The sequence below is a fragment of the Urocampus carinirostris genome, chromosome 8 (genome assembly GCF_059441175.1).
Source record: "Urocampus carinirostris isolate Australia breed hairy pipefish chromosome 8, RoL_Ucar_1.0, whole genome shotgun sequence".
Lineage (NCBI taxonomy): Eukaryota > Metazoa > Chordata > Actinopteri > Syngnathiformes > Syngnathidae > Urocampus > Urocampus carinirostris.
This window is the reverse complement of record NC_142356.1, coordinates 44102865-44123720: the sequence shown is the minus strand read 5'-3', so window position 1 is coordinate 44123720 and position 20856 is coordinate 44102865.

The following is a 20856-nucleotide window of genomic DNA, read 5'->3' as shown; positions in this document are numbered from 1 at the left end:
GGGTAGGGTTTTATATATATATATATATATATATACATTTTTTATATATTTATATACCACAGCCATGTCCCCCTAGTGGGAGGTGGCTAGAGTCATTTCTGACTCTTTTTGGGAGATTGATTCATTGGGAGTCATTAGGTGACCAAACCCCCCAATTCCAACCCCTAATGCTGAACGCCAAGCAGGGAGGCAACGGGTACCAATGTTTAAGTCTTAGGTATGACTCGGCCGAGGCTTGAACCACAACCTCCCAGTCTCGGGCGGGCGCCATACTCCCAAGGCCACCGAGCTGTTTATACTTGGTCCAAATCTTCGATACAACTGACTGGCAACCATACGTGTAAAGTTACTTGGTTCAAGAAGTCTGATGATCCTATCTTTGGTCTCAAAGGACATCTCTCATGTTGGAGCCATGATTCTTGCCAATCCACTTAGTCCAGGAGCCCTCCAAAGTGTGATAACTGAACTGTTTTTAACTTTTGACTTAATCCAAGCTAGGTGCCCAATTAAAGAAAAGAAATTGAATGGGTGCGTCCTTATTTTCTACTCAAAATGCAATGATTCCAATATTTTTCCCTCAGAATTTAGGGGTTCCATATTTATTTCCCTGCATTTGCTCTATAAAAGTAACATTGACTGACCAGTGCAATCTTTTTCTTAATTTCTTTTTGTGTTTCTGAATGCCAATATGTTGCACTTTGGAATGACCTTAGGATTGTTTCATGTTTGTGACCTGAGTGACTAGAATAAAATGTCTGAGTTTCAGCTGATTGATACAGCTCCCCTTGAACATTTTAAGGATGAATGAATGAATGAAAACTTTTATTTCGAACATAAAAATAAAAACAATGAGTCAACAACAGAATAATGTCACATAACATGTTCGAAAAGGGGTAGTCAGAAGCAGATGCTTATTTTTCCTATCCCTTTATCTTCCCCACTAAATACATTCCGCAAATCCTCTTTTCCTCTTATGTCTAATATAACAAAATCTCATGGATATACTTATTACACAGGTCAGATAGCAATAGTTTTAATAGTTACAATAATCACATATTTTATACACTAATCTTCGCAATACCCATCCCTCAACGTCATAATGTGCATAATGTCACTGTGGCACCAGTGATAATAACAATAAAAATAAACACAATACTTACAAGAACAGTTCTGATATAATAGCAACAATAACAACAAGTTAACCATAGTTTAAAATGCAGTATTTCCAATCTCCCTCATATCCCATTTTCTTCATCCCTGTATTTCGCCAGTAATGCTTTTTTGTATTTAAATTTGAACACATGGATAGTTGGACATTGTTTGATCTCATTTTGCAAATTATTCCAAAGTCTGACTCCACACACAGACACACACATACTTTTCCTGGTGGTTCTCACCTTTGGGATTTTGAATTCACCACATCCCCTCAAGTTATAATTTCCCTCTTTCCGAGTGAATAATTTTTGTATGTTTTCTGGCACTATGTTTTTGTTGACCTTAAATAACAGTTGTGAAGTGAAAAATTTTATTAAATCATCCAATTTCAATAAATTGGACTGCATGAATAAAATATTGGTATGATCCCGATATCCTACCCTGTGTATGGTTCTTATTGCACGTTTTTGAAGGATAAAAAGGGGCTTTTGTAATTATTGCCCCAGACTTCTGCACAATATGTTAAATATGGCAGAATGAGACCAATATAATAAATACAATGCATTATAATTTAAAAGAAATTTGGCTTTATTAATTAGATAGATAGATAGATAGATAGATAGATATATACTTTATTCATCCCCGTAGGGAAATTCACACTTCCAGCAGTCTACCCCGTTGTTTATTAACAGATTAACATGATGCCCGAGGGTGCTTGTAGCGGAGTGGATGACGTCACGCCAGTCCAAAAGTTCGACATTCCTGCGGCAGATGGAAATCTTTTCTTTGTGAAAATCCAGGGATACACCACCTCGTGTTAGCAAGTCCGCCTCCTCTCCGATTCCCCCCGGCTTTCATGTCTCTGTTTAGCGACGTTGAAGCCGGATTTCTCCAGGTGGCTCCGGGTGGCTACACGTTAGCGTCCGGAATGCTAAACGTGAGCCACGTTTCCGCAAAACACAGCAACTGCGCTCCCTGTGCGCTTCGATGTTTTCAAAAAGCACTCGATGATCCTATTTGGTCGTGAGTTCGCATTTACCATGATTACGGATGGCACCGAAGACTTATAACGCCGCTAGCCGCTTCGCTAGCTTCGGCTTTTCTTCCACCATGGGCCCCTTCATCACGCCGGCACGAGAATTCCTCAGGGCAAGGAGTTCTTGTGCGTTAAAACCCATGTCCATAGGATAGAAGTAATCCATAGTGTAGTTGTCAAAACGGGAAGAAAAAACACCGAAGATAGGAGCAGACAATAAAACAGTTGGGCAGCTGCTGGAAAAGGCAGCCGCTCGTGGCAGCGCCGCTTTAAAGAAAATTATTGAAATGCTTTTAGATACCTTAGTTTGTATGTGTCTGATGTGTGTTTTCCAACTTAATTTATTGTCTATTATGACCCCTAAAAACTTAATTTCTGATACAGTGTCTATTGCGACACCATCCATTTTTATTTCTAAATCTTGATTTGCCTTACGATTACCAAAAAATATTACTTTGGTTTTCTTTAAATTTAAAGCTAATTTATTTATATCCATCCATGCTTTTAGGTTAATTTGTTCACAATTAATACAGGTTACCAAATCAATATAGTTATCATTTGAATAGAAAATGTTAGTGTCGTCTGCAAATATTACTATTTTCAATAGTTTTGAAACATTAAAAATATCGTTAATATATAAATTAAATAACTTTGGTCCCAGGATAGAACCCTGTGGTACTCCACAACAGATATCCAAATATTCAGATGAAAACTCTCCCATTTTTACATATTGCTTCCTCCCCGTCAAATAACTTTGAATCCATTGCAAAGCCACTCCCCTGATGCCATATCATTCCAGTTTTTTTAATGGTATATTATGATTAATGGTATCAAATGCTTTTTTTAAGTCAATAAATACCCCGACTGCGTATCTCTTCTTTTCTATATTATGGGTGATTTCTTCTACTGCAATAATGGCCATTGTTGCTGATCTGTTTGCTCTAAAACCATATTGACTTTCATTAATCAATTTATGTTTATCTACAAATTGGTCTAGTCTATTATTGTAAAGTCTCTCTAATATTTTAGAAAACTGAGGAAGCAGAGGTACCGGTCTAAGTTTGTAAAAATGTGCTTGTTTCCATTTTTGTATATTGGTATAACTTGCTATTTTCATTTGATTTGGAAATTTGCCTGTTAGAAATGATAGATTAGAGATAGATTTGTTTTTCTTACAAGCTTAATGTAAACCCTTAGTTATCCATGGATGGTTTACAGATTTATTCTTAATATTAGTTTGTCTCATTGGGAAATTTTTGTTAGACTTGTTGGTGAATATTTCCAAAAATATGTCAAACGCGCGATCCACATCATCTGTACCATATATAGCATTCCAGTTTTGTTTAACTAAGTCATCATAGAGTGATATAATAGTCTCTTCAGTTCTAACTCGTTTGTAAACATAATCTTTAATTGATTCTTGTCTAGTAAAATTTTCATCATACACTGTAAATACTGGTAGGTGATCAGAAATATCACAAACCGGTAATCCGCTGACGTTTGTAAATTCCATATTATTTGTAAATTTATTGTCAATGAGTGTTGCACTGTGTGAAGTGAATCTACTAGGCCTTAATATAGTTGGGTACAAACTCATACTGTACATCATATTAATATAGTCATCAATGTTTATATGTTTGTTTGGATTCATTAGATCAATGTTGAAATCTCCACAAATGAATAGTGTTTTGGCGCTTATTGTTGAACATGTTTTTTCAGCCCAGTTTGTGAAGGTTTCCATATACTGGACTGTCTCAGAAAATTAGAATATTGTGATAAAGTTCTTTATTTTCTGTAATGCAATTAAAAAAACAAAAATGTCATACATTCTGGATTCATTACACATCAACTGAACTATTTCAAGCCTTTTATTATTTTAATATTGCTGAATTTGGCTTACCACGCCGGATTGATGCAGTAATCCGTGCAAAAGGATTCCCAACCAAGTACTGAGTGCATCAATGGACATTTTCAAATGTTTGATTTAGTTTTGCTGTTATAAAATTATTTTTTTTACTTGGTCTGAGGAAGTATTCTAATATTTTGAGATAGAATTTTTGAGTTTTCTTAAGCTGTAAGCCAAATTCAGCAATATTAAAATAATAAAAGGCTTGAAATAGTTCAGTTGATGTGTAATGAATCCAGAATGTATGACATTTTTGTTTTTTTAATTGCATTACAGAAAATAAAGAACTTTATCACAATATTCTAATTTTCTGAGACAGTCCAGTATACACAACTGACTATAATATTTTGTAATATTTTCGATTTTAATCTTTTGTGCACATATATAGCTACTCCACCTCCTATTTTGTTTGTTCTATTTACATAGTTCAAATTATAGTTCTTTAATTCAAAATTTACACCCCTTTCCTCACTGAACCACGTTTCAGAAACTGCAATAACACTAAACGGGTTCTCAAATTGCTGTAAGTATTCAGTGATGTCATCAAAATTTGTGTACATGCTTCTGTTAAAGTGTATTATTGAGAATTTGCCTTCAGATTTAACAAAAGTATTATATTCATTTCCAGTATAATATTTGCAATTGTCTGAGCTAGCTGATAGGAATTTGTGGTTAGGATCAAAGTCATCTAATTTTGAATTATTGGAGTCAGTGTGATCAACAATGCTCAGTTCCGGTAGATCATATCGTAATATATTATGATGGATTTTTTTATTGTGATCTGTAATAAAGGTGTCCATATTGTCAGTCCAAGATCATGCTCCTTCATATTCAAAATCGGGTGTCGTGAAGTCAGATGTCGGAGTCAGAGACAATTGCAGCAGGCATCACGCTCAGGTACTATATAGCCCAAAATCCGGAAACGACATTGCATCCTGACCATCTTAACCGACAGCTTCCTCCTCGGTGGTGTGACATACCAACAAGAGAATCACAATTAGAAAACAATGAAGTTGTAACAATTATTCCTAGCGTTATAGTGTATTACGTGTCTAATGAAAGTACTATTGGATATTGTAACATGTGCAATCAGTCCGATCATCATTTTTGTTGACTTTCCATTGTAAATTCCAATACAGTGGAACCTCGGTTCTCGACCATAATCCGTTCCAGAACCCTGTTCGAAAACCGATTTGGTCGATCACCGAAAACCGTTTTTCCCATTAAAAGTAATGTAAAATCGTTTTAATCCGTTCCAACAACCTGAATGTTTACCACGAACGTAAACATGAAGCTAACCCAGGATAATCGTACTTTCGCGTTAGCGTAATCTTAAACGAAAGATTACGCTAACATGAACGTGTAAAAATAAAAAAGGATTATGAATAGGATTTCTTACCTTTGTGGTGGACGGTGGGGAGAGAAAAATCATCAAAAGTTTTTCAACCTCTCACAAAACTTGCGGCAGTTGCTTGCTTATAGCGCTAACTTCCTTAGCCGTATCACTCGATTTCACAGTCTCCTTATTCTTTACTATTGTACTGATAGTAGATTTAGCCATGCTGTATTCACTAGCAAGATCGGAAATTCGTACACCTCTTTCATATTTAGCTATTATGTCTTTCTTAAAGGCAATAGTTGGACGAAGAACTTGTTTTTTTTTTCACCTGTCCTGCTTGCACCGACCTTCTTTGGAGGCATAATTAGGGGCTAAGACACCCGTACGCCGCTCAGCATCGCACCCTAGCGTACCGGCATTCGAACTCCGATTTTTTTGACTGAACAGCGAAGCAAGAATTTCTCGAAATTTTTGGTCGAACACCGATTTGTCCGAACTGCGAGGCGTTCGAAAACCGAGGTTCCACTGTACTGACTTTATTTATTTTCATACTTTTGTTCCCATTTACTCTGTTTACTTTATCATTTTATTTTATTTTCCTCTCTTTTTTTGCAGATGCTCCACTATCTTGTATAGGTTTTTCTGATTTTTGACGTTTTCAGATAACCTGTGACAAAGGGTCCATGAAATTTATGGTGATGCATTCAATTGAGCCATCTGTTCTTCCTCGCTAAACAAGCTTTGATATTCAATCACTAATTGTGCTAATTGAGCTTCCGCCACCTTATTTCCAGCCAATACTGTAATTTGTTCTCCAAAAGTCTTGAGCATTCCTCTGTTTAGAATTGGTATGATACAAAAACACAACAAGTGCATAACTATTATGACTTTCAATACAATTATTCCTCCTCTTGCCAATTGACCTCACCAATATCCAGGTTTTGATGTGAACCAATCAAATGAGGTACTATTCTCAGTATTTATTGTTAGTTCATTGCTTAACTTACGAATCTTTGAAATTGCTTTTGTGAAACTTCCTGAGTTGGCTGTATTTAGGGGTATATAAGTACAGCATTCCTCTTTTATCATATGGCACACGCCTCCTTCACTGGCTAAGAGAAAATCAAGTGCCTTACGATTTTGCCGGGCCATTTTAGGTGTTTCATGTAATTGTTCTCCCAGTGCTCTCAAGGCCTCGTTAGTGTAATTAATAAAACGTTGTTGGTTGTAATAAATGTAGTTAATCCATTCTGCATTTTTATTCGGAGTTATCCAGATAAATATTGATTCCAAACCAGACTTGCATTTCATTCCTAGCTTTGAATTTGTCCGGAATTCCTCTAGGTTGCCCAATGGCATCTAGATACACTCGTTCATCTGGAACATATGCGCTCTTAACTCTGCCGCTTTCAGAAGTATTTAATACTTCGTTAACCTCTTCATACATTATATGGACAGGTACTTTCATTCTCACAAGCGTACACAACCCAATCCAGTTCCGTGGAAGAGTGTTGCGTAACACCTCATTCCCACACATCCAGTAACTGTCCGCTATTGCAACTGATTGTTCCCTCAAATAATGCACGGAATCGTCATTGTTATGTTATCGCATGACTGATCATGCACACCTGGATTTTCAAACCATATTAGTGTCGCTGGAAATACAGGTGACCTTCCTGCGTGCGAAAACCAGGATATCACCCAAGTTGTCTTACAATTTACAGTCGTATTTCCTACCTCGTTTCCAATTAGTCCCTTTGTCTTTGTATACCATAACCATTTATATCTTCCACTCACATAACATTCATAGTCTACGGTCGTTCCACTCTGTACCTTGTGGGAAGGCTTGTTTGGTCTGTCGCCTGATGAAATTCAGCACACAATTTATAACTTACTTTTTCAGGTGTATTCTGTACCCTCGAAAAGTAATGTCCTCCTTTTTGACCAAAAATTAATCTACATTCAATAGTACACATTGGTAATGAAGATTGTTTATTATTGGAGTTTTTTTTAAACAACTTTTCCTTCTTTGCATAACCTCCGCTGTTCCTCTGCACATGTTTTAAAACTATGCTTTTCTGGGATTACAATCGGAACTCCTGGCGGTGCCATTGAGCACGCTATACATTCTTCACTTGTCATTTCTTTTGCGGTATACCATAACCATTTATACCACATATTGTATTTTGCATTCTCCCATAGAGGTTCTTCCATTGGGTTATAATTTCTTGGTTCAATTCCACCAACGCCTCGATAGCTGTCATTATTGTCAAATCCACCATCCGCGAAACAGTCTATGTATTCCAAATCTTTTTGAGTTTGTGCCTCAATCGTCTCTCTTGGTTCAACTTTTGGAGTTTTTATTTCAATTGGGTGTCTCGTTGGGATTAAAAAAGCAAAAACAACCTGAAGAGCCGTTTGGGACCCAAAAGAGACGCTTCTTTTTAGTGAGCCGAGCCGAAGTAGCCGGTTCTCGAAAAACTACTGACTTTACTCAACGTCGTTCTACTTCGACATTGACTTCAAAATACCACATTTAGGAAGAGGTCTGGGCATTGCGCAACTCAGCTTAGAGGAAACATTGGCCACTAGTACATTATAACACACACCACGCACACACAAAAAGCCACAAACACGCCAGCACACACATACAACGCACATACGTTCACAGACGACGGAAATTCGCACATTTATACAGACAGGAAACAGTTAACCACATTACACATTCATTTCCCACCAAGCTTGGATATGTTAGTAATTCTCACATACACTCACACACTCCCACCAAACAAGCAGCAAAAAAAAACACAAAGACAGAGGGAAAATATGTTAGTAATTCTCACACATTCTTTGTATTGCTTTTTCTATGCGATTGTATTATAATAATAAGAATAATAATATCATATAAATAACTGCCCGTTTTTTTAGTACCGAACGAACTTATAGGTTGCACAGATGGCAAGGAGTCATACACTGCGCTTTTTCTTAAGCACAAACTGTAAGCCCTATCACCACCCCACAACCAATCTATGGAGACACAAAAAGAAGTATCTCCTGTTCGAAATAATCCTAGATTGCCTACTCAACTGTCAGATTCAGCCGTAACGACGTTTATCACCGCTTTGTCGCATGTCTCAAGGCAATTATACTCGTTATCGTAACTGTTCGGCTTCGCTGTGGTTTTTATTCGTACCTGGCAGCCGTCGCAGTTTCTGAGCGAGAAACACCATGCTGGACAACGTTTAAAAATCTCTTTCGCTTATCCTGTTGTGGGATCTGACTGAGGATTAAGCATCAACTCAATTTACCGTAAATTCCGGACTAGAGAGCACACCTGATTATAAGCCGCACCCACCACATTTTAAGAGGAAAACCGATTTTGTACTTAGACAAGCCGCACCTGTGTATAAGCCGCATGCGCCCACATTAAAAAAATGTAACTCAAACACAAAATTAACCCAAACCCGACTTTAAGTCCAGCGATTGAAACTGAATGTCCTTCATTAAAGTACACAGTCCAAAAGTCACAGGCGGCAAAATGACGGAAAATGATACCGTATTTAAGGTTTGATGCATACCTGCAGAGTCCGGGTCCCGTTGAAAGTAATCCTATGAAAAAAGTGTATATTTCCAAAGGTAAGGTTGGGAAAAATATATATCTACTATTGTCTGCCGCGTTCTCAAACAGGTCTCACCTTTACCCCACTTCCCGTCATTCCGCGTTTGTTCCGCCCCTTCTTTTTTATTCGCCCGTGCAAAACATATCAGAATAAGTGTCTCGAATAAATACATTACAAAAATATACAGTTGCAAATACATATTATACATGGTTACACATATTTACAAAGAAAGACGGTACACCGAGAGTTTTCAAAGATTTAATAATAGTAATAATATAACTTTCATCCCAAACGGTGCCTGTGACAGGGCCGTTAATGGTAGCAACACGCTCGCAACACAGTAAACGGGTCTGTTAAAAAAAACATACCGTACTTGTAAAAATCACGTCCTCATCTTCCTCCTTAGAACTGAAGCCATCAAAGTCGTCTTCCTCAGTGTCAGGAAGAAACTTTGTCATATAGACGTCGTCCCACGCTCCCGCAGCCTCACTCGCGCTGTCACTGTCGCTGGAACTCTCATCCACTCCTGATTCTGTGCCCTCCTCTCCGTCACGCAGCAGACCGGCTTTTCGGAACCCGTTGGTGATGGTGGATTTTTTGATGTGCCTTTCTTTTTGCATTTTGCATGATGAGGGTATCTTTACGCTAATTTAATTTATGCACAAGCCAAGAAGTTGCAGTCTTCCTCGGCGCATATATTCCACCGGTCTAAATCTTACCTTTTGTACTCGAGCGCCGCTGGCGGCCGTTAGAAAAATTACATAATTTGGCTGCATCACTGAATAAGCCGCAGGGTTGAAAGTTTGGGGAAAAAGTAGCGGCTTGTAGTCCGGAATTTACGGTATCTCTATTTCTTCCGTCGTTGTCCCTGCTGGGTCAGACTAAGGACAAGACATTATCGTGCACTTAATTTGGCTCCCTTTCAAATGTCTGCACTCCCTACCTGTTCCCTACCGTAGAAACCTGTAAGCATGGTTTGTACGAATGCTTGGAATGTTTGAAAATGCTTATATTTTAATGTAGTGTTTTCAAGGTTAAAAAAAAGTCCTTGAAGTTTGGGTGAAATGCTTGTAAATGCTTCAAATTTTTGCTATGTTTTTCGGCAATCAGACTCGACAACCACGCATTAAATGAAGAAGAATGTACAGTGGGTTCCGAAACTATTTGGCCCCCTTGAACTTTGTGACCTTTTGCCACATTTCCGACTTCAAACATAGATATAAAACTGTAACTTCTTGTGAAGCATCAACAATAAGTGGGAAACAAACAAGAAGTGGATTACACTTTATTGCATATTTTTATATATATATATATATTTTTTACAAATAATGGTGATAGGAATGAGTGGAGGGGTGTTGTAAAAGGATAGTGGGATGTTTGAACGCGTTCTAAGGGATGGGCAGGGCACCTGTATGATGTGCCAGGGGTAAACCAGTGAAAGCTGTCGGGCCCTGCTGTTGAACAAAAGAGTGTGTTGTGTCACCCTGACCCGAGTGACATGGCCGCTATCTTGTGTCCCATTTCATCTAGAGGGACAAAAGCATGACCAACTTGGGTGCCGAGGTGCTTAACTTGTTTGGGCATTTGGGTTGGCCATGGTCCAAAGATTTTGTGTGTGTTTTTTGCTAGTTTTTTTGTATGTGTTTGTCTAGCTCGAAGGGATATGACCAGGGTAGATAGATAGATGGATGACAAATAAACAAAAAAGTGGGTGTGCAAAATTATTCAGCCCCATCGAGTTAATACTTTTTAGCGCCACCTTTTGCTGCGATTACAGCTGCAAGTCGCTTGGGGTATGTCTCTATCATTTATGCACAGAAACTGATATTTTTGCCCATCCCTCCGTGCAAAACAGCTCGAGCTCAGTGAGGTTGGATGGAAAGTGTTTGTGAACAGCAGTTTTCAGTTCTTTCCACAAATTCTCAGTTTTGATTGAGGTCTGGACTTTGACTTGGCCATTCCAACACCTTGATATGTTTCTTGGTGAACCATTCCATTGTAGCTTTTGCTTTATAATTAGGATCATTGTCTTGTTGGAAGACAAACCTCCGTCCCAGTCTCAGTTCTTTTGCGGACTCCATCAGGTTTTCTTCCAGAATTGTCCTGTATTTGGCTCCATCCATCTTCCCATCAATTTTAAACCATCTTCCCTGTCCCTGCTGAAGAAAAGCAGGCCCAAACCATGATGCTGCCACCACCATGTTTGACTGTGGGGATGGTGTGTTAAGGGTAATGAGCTGTGCTGTTTTTACGCCAAACATTACGTCTTGCATTGTTGCCAAAAAGTTTGAGTTTGGTCTCATCTGACCAGAGCACCTTCTTCCACATGTTTGGTGTGTCTCCCAGATGGCTTGTGGCAAACTTTAAATGACACTTTTTATGGATATCTTTAAGAAATGGCTTCCTTCTTGCCACTCTTCCATAAACGCCACATTTGTGCAGTATACGACTGATTGTTGTCCTATGTACAGATTCTCCCACCTCAGCTGTAAACCTCTGCAGTTCATCCAGAGTGATCATTGGCCTCGTGGCTGTATCTCTGACCAGTTTTCTCCTTGTTTGAGCTGAAATTTTAGGGGGACGGCCTGATCTTGGTAGATTTGCAGTGGTCTTATACTCCTTCCATTTCAATATTATTGATTGCACAGTGCTCCTTGGAATGTTTAAAGCTTGGGAAATCTTTTTGTATTCAAATCCAGCTTTAAACTTCTCCACAACAGTATCTCGGACCTGCCGGGTGTGTTCCTCGTTCTTCATGATGCTCTATGCGCTTTAAATAAACCTCTGAGCCTATACAGAGACTTGATTACACACAGGTGGATTCCATTTACCATCGTTAGTCATTTAGATCAACATTTAATCATTCAGAGACCCTCACTGAACTTCTGGAAACAGTTTGCTGCACTCAAAGTAAAGGGGCTGAATAATTTTGCACACCCACTTTTTCGTTTTCTATTTGTTAAAAAAGTTTAAAATATCCAATAAAGTGTGTTTGTCCACTTCATGATTGTGTCCCACCTATTGTTAATCATTCACAAGAAATTACAGTTTTATATCTTGATGTTTGAAGTCTGAAATGTGGCAAAAGGTCACAAAGTTCAAGGGGGCCAAATAGTTTCGCAAGCCACTTTTTCAAGTCTGCTTAACTCATTTGATTCCCAAGACAGTTATAGATGTCAAAGATCCATTTTAAACGGGTTGCGATACACGGCTATAGACGTCAAGCATCTATTCAAGCTAGGGTTGCATTGATGGCTACATACGTCAGATTCATTTTGAGTGGTTTTCCATACATGACTATGGACATTTAGCATTCATTCAAGATAAGTTGCCAATGGCAGCTATAGACGTCAAAGGTCCATTTTGACTGGGTTGCCATACACTGCTATAGATGTCAAGCGTTCATTCTCGTTGGTTGCCATTGAAAGCTGTAGACAACAAATATCCATGTTAGCTAGACTGCCATTGACAGCTATGGATTTTAGAGCTTCATTTTAGGTAGGTGTCCAATGACAGCTAGAGACGTCAAAAATACCTTTTGACTGTGTTGCCATAAACTGCTGGCATTGAATGAATTAAAGAAAATGTAGACACTGACTTCGCTTTGCCATTGCATTTCTGCCTCGTGATTAACAGGAGCTGGCATTAGTTTGTATGTTGCCGTGTGAAGCGTCATCGCCTCCTACACTTTGCGCCCAAGAGAACAAATGAAGAGACCCAAGTTGTTGGGTAGTAAATAATTTCAAAAACTGGCTCTGAAATTGCTTTAAGTGTGATTGAATATGGCCTTGAAAAGGGTGTACAAGCCATTTTTAAGGCAATATGACCTAAGTTGATGGTGATATCAAGAGACATGCTTTCATCTGAATACTTTCCGGATTAATGTGATAATCGTATATAACTTAAAAGTTAACAATTAGATCGCCCCAATGAATTGAATACATTTATTTGTTCTGGGTATTTTTCAACACTTAGCTACGGTAAGTCAACTTCTAATAGTCAATTATTACATCATTGGGTGATCATTGTGATTATTTTAAGTGTTTTTTTTCTACATTTTTACACAGTATAGGCTGTATGAAAGATTGCTGATCTAGAATTATTTATTTTCCTAAAAAGAGAAATACCATTCTTAAAATAAGCATAATATATGCCTTTTTACGTATGATACAATTCACTTCATTTAAAGGAGTTTATCATTTAAAGCAGTGGTTCCCAAAGCGGGCGGTACCGTTCCCCTGGGGGCAGTGGAAAGATCTGTGGTGTTGTGGTGAGAAAGAGGGAGGCAATAGGGGGGGGCGCAGTCAGAAGTTTGAATGTACTTTTGACGATTTATACACAATATGTTAAGGCTGCACGATTAACCAAAATCGAATTGACATCGCGATGTGACGTAGTGCGGTTGTGAAACCGCAAAGCACTGCGGTTTTGTAGTGAGTGGTGGAGTTTTGGCCAACCACAATTGTTACTGTTCGAGTTTTAAAAGTGCCGACCAATCAGAGGCAAGTTTTAATAATGGCACAAGCCAATAAACGCGATTCAAAGTTTGCAAGCGCCAAACTATGCCACACCCACTGTGGGAGCTAATCGAGTGTCATGGCAGACTCCGTAAACATATTCCCAGAGTCAACAAACGAAAAGGAAACAAAGCTTTCACCGAAGAAGGGCAGTACATCACTTGTTAGGACCTATTTTGGTTTTGACGAAGCGGACGTGGAATAGAAGAAAGTGTCCGTTGTAGAATTTGTTTAAATAAATACACAACATGTCAAAAAGGATTACAAGTAAAAGACGAAGAAGTTGCATCTACAAGTGGACTGAATTGGAATTCACGGGGGGAGCCATGGGGCACCAGCCTTCAAAAGTTTGGGAACGTCTGATTTACAGGAGGGACTGGCTTCCTCATGTTAATATTTTCACAATCTAATAAGCTTGGTTGGCTAATTACTAAATGTCAAATTGCTCACAGTTTACCTGATTGATAAGAGAGGCGCATGTATACACAATTCATAGTTGTGTTAATGACGTTCTCACATTAAAGCCCAATGAAACAGTTAAAAAAATATCTAATGTATGCCTGACAATTGACAGTCGAGCTTTTGATTTGTCATTGCACTCCATCCATCCATTATCTTCCGCTTTTCCTAGGTCGGGTCGCGGGGGCAGCAGCCTTAAAAGGGAAGCCCAGAAAATAGAGGGCATTTTTTCAGCACTAAAAACATCAACAAAGAAAAATGTCTGACAGTCTCCCGAAAAGGTAGCAGCATCTGAAAAATCTTTTCACATTTTCAAAAGGACCCATTATGTAAGGTCATTGTTAGACGTATTATACCAGCCACCTCCTCCAGCTCATCCGACGGGATCCCGAGGCGTTCCCAAGCCAGCCGAGAGACATAGTCTCTCCAGTGTGTCCTGGGTCGTCCCCGGGGCCTCCTGCCGGTGGGACATGCCCGGGACACCTCCCGTGGGAGGCGTCCAGGAGGCATCCTTATCAGATACCCGAGCCACCTCAACTGGCTCCTCTCAATGCGGTGGGGCAGTGGCTCTAAACAGAGTCCCTCCCGGATGACCGAGCTTCTCACCTTATCTCTAAGGGAGAACCTAGACACCCTGCGGAGGAAACTCATTTCGGTCATAACCCAAAGTTCATGACCATAGGTGAGGTTAGGAACGTAGATCGACCGGTATATCGAGAGCTTTGCCTTTCCGCTCAGCTCCCTCTTCACCACGACGGACCGGTACAGGGTCCTCATGACGGCAGACGCTGCACCGACCTGTCTGTTGATCTCCCCTTCCATCCTACCCTCACTCGTGAACAAGACCCCAAGATACTTGAACTCCTCCACTTGGGGCAAGATCTCTTCCCCAACCCGGAGGGAGCATGCCACCCTTTTCCGACTGAGTACCATGGTCTCGAACTTGGAGGTGCTGATCCTCATCCCGGCCGCTTTACACTCGGCTGCGAATCGCTCCAGCGGGAGTTGAAGATCACGGCCTGAGGAAGCCAACAGCACCACGTCATCTGCAAAAAGCAGTGACGCAATGCTGAGGCCCCCAAACCGGACTCCATCCCCACCAAGACTGCGCCTAGAAATTCTGTCCATAAAAATTATGAACAGAATCGGTGACAAAGGGCAGCCCTGGCGGAGTCCAACCTTCACCGGGTACGAATCCGGCTTACTGCGGACCAGACTCTGGCACCGGGCATTAAGGGACTGCACTGCCCGGATAAGACTGTGCGGTACCCCATACTCCCGAAGCACCCCCCACAGGGCCTCCCGAGGAACACTGTTGAATGCCTTCTCCAAGTCCACAAAACACATGTAGACATAGGCAAACTCCCATGCACCCTCAAAGACCCTGCAGAGTCTGTAGAGCTGGTCCAGTGTTCCACGGCCAGGACGAAAACCACACTGTTCCTCCTAAATCCGAGATTCGACCTCCTGGCGGACCCTCCTCTCCAGTACCCCTGAATAGACCTTACCAGGGAGGCTGAGAAGTGTGATTTCCCTGTAGTTGGAACAGACTCGCCGGTCCCCCTTCTTAAAGAGGGGAACCACCACCCCAGTCTGCCAGTCCAGAGTCACTGTCCCCGATGTCCACGCGATGTTGCAGAGGCGTGTCAACCATGACACGCCCACAACATCCAGAGCCTTAATGAACGCCAGGCGGATCTCATCGACCCCTGGGGCCCTGCCACCGAGGAGCTTTTTGACCACCTCGGTGACTTCAACCCCAGAGATGTGAGAGCCCAACTAAGAGTCCTCCGGCTCTGCTTCCCCAGAGGAAGACGTGTTGGTGGGATTGAGGAGGTCTTCGAAGTACTCCGCCCACCGATTCACAACGTCCCGGGTCGAGGTCAACAGCGCCCCATCGGCACTATACACAGTGTCGATGGCACATCGCTTCCCCCCCAAAGACGCCGGATGGTGGACCAGAATTTCCTCGAAGCCGTTCGGAAGTCGTCTTCCATGGCTTCGCCAAACTCCTCCCATGCCCAAGTTTTTGCCTCGGCAACCGCCGAAGTCGCATTCTGCTTGGCCAGCCGATACCTGCCAGCTGCTTCGAGAGTCTCACAGGCTAGGAAGACCCGATAAGACTCTTTCTTCAGCTTGACGGCATCCCTCACCGCCGGTGACCACCAACGGGTCTGAGGGTGGCCGCCGCGGCAGACAAGAATATTACATTTATACCTTAAATCACTTATACAGTATTTATTATTTTGCTCTAAATAAAAATAGTTAGTTATATTATACAACTTAGAACTTAACTTAAACAACATTAAAATAACATTCAAATTCCTTTGCTCCATATCAATGTATATATGAAAAAAAAACTTAAATATCCCAAAAGATTTGGCGAAAAGGGTATAGTATATATATAGTATATAGCAGGGGTCGGGAACCTTTTTGACTCAAAGAGCCATAAAAGCAAAATATATTAATTGTATTTTGGGAAAGAGCTACACCATATGAGAAAAATTTACAAAATTGTTAAACCCGCGCCCCAGACAAAAGCTTAGTCTTCAGCACATTTATTTTTGATGATTTGATCAAAATGATGAAAAGAGAATAATGCCAGAGCCCGTGTCCCAAAATCAACAAACATACCTCTTTAAACTTGTCTCTTTCTTGCAGTTACTCAAGATCGGTTAAACTCATTTTGACCCTTTTTTTCATACATATTGGTTTCAAAACCAGATGCAAGCGTTTATTTTGTAAAAACGTCACAACATTCTGAGAATAGGGAGCCTGATGTGCTTACTTTTGGCGCAGACGGCGTAGGGCGAGAGATGGGAGGGAGTGCTTGCACTTTTTGCATAGCTCCACCCATCCCTCCCACTCACCCAATCAAATAACTTTAAGTTCTCTTCCGGTATTTTGGCGTATTTACAATTTGTTCCGTGGATTCATCAAAAAGTATCTGAACACACAGATTATATAGTGAGCTTTTATATAAAAGATTCTTTAGCGTTGTACAGCCAAAACGAGTTTTATTTTGTGTGGCACCTTGACTGTACAGTGGAACCTCGGTTTTCGAACGCCTCTCAGTTCGGACAAATCGGTGTTCGACCAAAAATTTTGAGAAATTCTTGCTTCGCTGTTCGGTCAAAAAAATCGGAGTTCGAATGCCGGTACGCTAGGGTGCGATGCTGAGCGGCGTACGGGTGTTTTAGCCCCTAATTATGCCTCCAAACAAGGTCGGTGCAAGCAGGACAGGTGAAAAAAGACAAGTTGTTCGACTATTGCCTTTAAGAAAGACATAATAGCTAAATATGAAAGAGGTGTACGAATTTCCGATCTTGCTAGTGGATACAGCATGGCTAAATCTACTATCAGTACGATAGAAAAGAATAAGGAGGCTGTGAAATCGAGTGATGCAGCTAAGGAAGTTAGCGCTATGAGCAAGCAACTGCCGCAAGTTTTGGAAGAGGTTGAAAAACTTTTGATGATTTTTCTCTCCCCACCGTCCACCACAAAGGTAAGAAATCCTATTCATAATCCTTTTTTTTATTTTTACACGTTCATGTTAGCATAATCTTTCGTACGGCAGTGACGCAATGCTGAGGCCCCCAAACTTTCGTACGGAAGATTACGCTAACGCGAACGTACGATAAGCCTAGGTTAGCTTCATGTTTACGTTCATGGCAAAAATTCAGGGTGTGGGAACGGATTACTTTTAGTGGGAAAAACGATTTCAGTGATTGAACAATTTGGTTTTCGAACAGGGTTCTGGAACGGATTATGGTCGAGAACAAAGGTTCCACTGTAAATCGTAGTGAAAACGTGCCCTATATATAATCCGAAAAGTACTGCCTTAACATTCAGACTTGGTTCGGCTTTGAGTGTATCTGAACAGAATTAATGGTTCAAGTTTTGAAAGAGATGGAGAACGGGCCGTTAATAACAATAATGTAGAATGGTCTTGCGGGCCGGATATGATCACACGGCGGGCCGGATGTGGCCCGCGGGACGAGAGTTTGACACAGGTGTCATAGCGTAACCAGGAATATAATTGATTCCATTTTGGCAGAAAAGTCCTTTTCTTGCTAGGAGTATTCTTTTGTTTATCTTTTGTCGAATCGTTCGCTTAACACACGTGTTTTTCTTGCCTTCGCGGTCTTCTGGAGAATTTCTCCGCGTTTTTTTCGTGCCGGAATTATTGCCGTTGTTACCACTTTATGTATTATGTTTCGACTTATTACCGACACTGAAGAAATTACCAATTTTTTGTTGATTTGCACCTAATACCAACCGTTTTTTACGGAGGCATACTTCTCTTTCACTCGACAACCACCAAAACAATGACGTCATCTCGAAACAGCGAGATCTCGTTTGCCGAGATCGGCGCGAGACCAAAACAACAATGGCAGATTTGCCTGACGAAAAGTTTGGAGTGCGGTAGATCTTTGTCAAGAAAAAAAATGTAACCGGGTAATATTGACAATTTGGTGTCAAAAAAGTTGTGTCCCGGGGACGCACGTTGATTTGAGACTATGCGTCCCCAGCAAAAATTATGCGCCTAGGACGCAGGGACGTGGGCAAACGAGAACACTGCATAAGCAATAAAATAATATTTCTTTTCACTTTATGCTATTTTATCAGAATTGTTGAAAACCTTGCCTGGCAAGTGGATGACCTTGTTTTTTATCGAGTGCTTCTTAATGATAGGCAAAATATTGGTCGCTTATATACATGAGGAAGGAAAATGCATCAGATATGATTGCTGCTTTTTATCAGTATAATCTTTTAATTTGATTCTGCAATGAACATATGCCTTTATTTGAGAGACAGTTCTATCATATAAAATCATTAAATTTATTTTACTTTAGCTGGAAAACCTTGGAAAGAACATTATTGCTGTTGAGTTTATTGATGAAAATATTACCATGAGGGTTCATACGGGTGCTTGAAATCGTTAAAAATGCTTGCATTTTAATAGTGTGTTTTCAAGTTCAGGAAAATACTTGAAATTGTTGCCATTGCCATGTTTCTTGGCAATCTGGCTCCATAGACCACGCATTAATTAAAAAAAAAGTTTTTAAAAAGTACGAAAATGACGCCGACTTGCTGTTCAGGTGGCTTGTCATCATGGCGTTCTCATGTGAAGCCCCTACTGGTCACACCCAAGAGCTCTATTTAGAAAACCAGCTGTTTTGGCTCTGGTCACAGTGCTATTTTTTAGATAAATAGATAAATACTTTATTCATCCCCCTAGGGAAATTCTCACTTTCAGCAGTCTCCCTTGTTGTTTATTTACAGATTAACATGATGCCCTCAGGGTGCTTGTTGCAGTTTAGCGGAGTGGATGACATCACTCGCTAGTCCAAAAGTTCGACGTCCCTGCGGCATATGGAAATATTTGTGCCCAGGGATACACCACCTCGTGTTAGCGAGTCCACCTCCTCTCCACTACCCGCAGGCTTTCGTGTCTCTGTCTAACAGCGCTGAAGCCGGTTAGCTCCGGATAGTTCCGGTCCGGGTAGCTCCGGGTAGCTACATGTTAGCGTCCAGGATGCTAGACGTGAGACACGTTTCCGTAAAACACAGCAACTGCACTCCCTGTTCGCTTTGATGTTTTTCACCAGCACAGCCAGTTCGTCGGTCTTATTTGGTAGAGAGTTCACATTTACCATGATTACGGACTGTACCAAAGACTTATAACGCCGCTAGCCACTTAGCTAGCTCGGGCTCTCCATCCACGATAGGCTTCCTCATCACGCCAGCACGAGAATTCTTCAGGGCAAGGAGTTGATTCCTCGGATAAACGCAATTTTGTGCGTTAAAACCCATGTCCATAGGATAGAAAGTAATCTAAAGTGTAGTTGTCTAACGGGACGAAAAACACCATAGATAGAAGCAGACAATAAAAACAATAAATCACAAAAAGTGCGAGATAACAGAGAGCTGCTGGAAAGGCTGCCGCTCAAGGCGGCACCGCTTGTTTTAATTGATATATTATAAATGATGATAAAACAGTATGCACCAAAATATTTACTAATGCATAATTTCATATGTTTTGCAGGGGAGCCCAGAAAGACACAAAAAATAGAAAAAAAAATCACAGATCTAAAAATAAAATTGTAAAATGCAAAACAATTGTAGCTTATTTCACACTGAACAGATTTAAAGTCGAACAACATCACAAAATCCCTGAAAATGAACAATGAAATAAAAATTACAATTAATAACCTTTTCAGTGCTATTGATAAATGATAAAATGAAAAAAAACACTATTTACAATTCTTTTTTAACCAATTTAGACACAGATCCACTAGAAAACGTCCAAAAACTATAAATTAAATTGATTAAAATAAAAGACAAAAGATCAGCAGTCTCTAAGGTTGAATTCACTCTGCTGCTGAGCAATCAATGTCATTAAAATTTGTCTGAATATGGCTCATTTTTTGCTTTTTATACATACAGTACTTGCTTTCTTTTTTTTGTCTTCTGTATTGAAGTCAATTATTGCCCAACACCTAAAGAGCCCTTTCCCCATTTGTTAAAAATCGTGATGTATTGAAGCAGCGCATGCATTGTTGAAGCAGAACAGCAAAATTCATATCAGTTTAAAGCAGCCCAGATTATAGAAAAGAACAGCAGAAAATAGCACAAGGTATGTTTTAGCAGGAAGGTAGCAACTTAAAGGTACCGTAAAAATGGAAGAGTTGGCCTTGAAAGTGCTTAAAAAGCTCTTGAATTTGGCCATGAAAAAGTTGTACGAACCCTCTACCATGTGAAGTGTTCATTTTGTTAAAATCCACCATCCTTTAACTATTTACAGCTGCAGCTTCTGGCGC